Raw genomic sequence first — 1,260 nt, 5'->3', positions numbered from 1 at the left:
TGCTGCCTATCCTGACACGATATGACTAAGGCAATCATGAACTTACAGCATCTGTATTTACCTACACTAGGGTAGTAGCTCAGGGGAAATTCTGAGCTACTAGAAGTTGATAGTTCCTGGGGAAGGAAGAATCACTTCTTTTGAGGGTGTGGCCATTGGTAGCAGTATATCATGCTCCCCTGGATGGCACACATCCATGCATGAATATATGCACATGGCTAGCTGGGTTATCTAAAAACAAACAAATAAATAAAATTAAGTTGGGAGGAGCCATATTGAGGGAGATATGGGATGAATAAATCATATTTCATTGGGTATATATGTGTTTAAAATTCTCAAGAATAAAGAACATTTTAAAATTTATTTCCTATAAATGTGGACATATTAGCCATGATATTGTGAAACTGAAACCACATGCAGTGGCGGCCTGAGTGCTGAGTGTGGAGCTGCCATCGCAAGTCATGGCTGGACAAGCTTTTAGAGAGTTCCATCCTCTCTTTGACTGAGTATTGGTCGAAAGGAGTGCCGCTAAAACTGTAACCAAAGGCGGCACTATGTTTCCAGAAAAATCTGAAGGGAAAGTATTGCAGGCATCAGAAGTGGATGTGGGATCAGGCTCAAAAGGAAAGGGTGAAGAGGTTCAGCCAGTCAGAGTGAAGGGTGGAGACAAGGTTTTTCCCCCAGAGTATGGAAGTATAAAAGTAGTTTTAAACAACAAGGATTGTTTCTTATTTAGAGATGGTGACATTCTTGGAGAGTATGTGGACTGAAATCACTATTAAAGTTGCCCATTCCACTGATATTCTGAACTACCTCACATTGTAAATAATTTCATTGCCTCTCTTTTATAATAAACTCATGTTGCTTTAACTAATGACCTCCATTGTCTCTGGAGTTTAGTTTCGCTCTACTGTTAAAAACACTTCCAAACAAAATAATGTAAATGGGAAAAAAAAAACTAAGAAAAGCAAAAGGAAAAAGTTATGATTTGAAAAATGTTCAAGATATATTAATAGCGGAAAAGGCATATTTCTACAGCAGAAACACAGTATGGAGCTCTATCTGAAAACAGAGTGCATCGCGTACCTGCCTTAGAGCACGTATGACCAGAGCGCAAACATGCTTGACCATGAAGTCCCAGGACATTCACAGAGGACCAGATACTCTTTCTGGGTGGTACACTTCTGGAAACAATTCCTCTTTCTTTTTACTCAACTCCACTTTTTAAATATTTTCCATAGTGGAGCATGCCACAAGAGA

At 39.3% G+C, this 1,260-nt stretch overlaps 1 pseudogene; it reads left to right on the top strand.

Annotated features, from left to right (window-relative positions):
• Positions 1 to 461: 461 nt before the first annotated feature.
• Positions 462 to 770, top strand: LOC110549267 (10 kDa heat shock protein, mitochondrial-like; annotated as a pseudogene).
• The last annotated feature ends 490 nt before the right edge of the window (positions 771 to 1,260 follow it).

The sequence above is a fragment of the Meriones unguiculatus genome, chromosome 8 (genome assembly GCF_030254825.1).
Source record: "Meriones unguiculatus strain TT.TT164.6M chromosome 8, Bangor_MerUng_6.1, whole genome shotgun sequence".
NCBI classification, from domain to species: Eukaryota; Metazoa; Chordata; class Mammalia; order Rodentia; family Muridae; genus Meriones; species Meriones unguiculatus.
The sequence above is the reverse complement of the archived record's forward strand: the minus strand, read 5'-3'. Positions and strand labels throughout refer to the sequence as shown.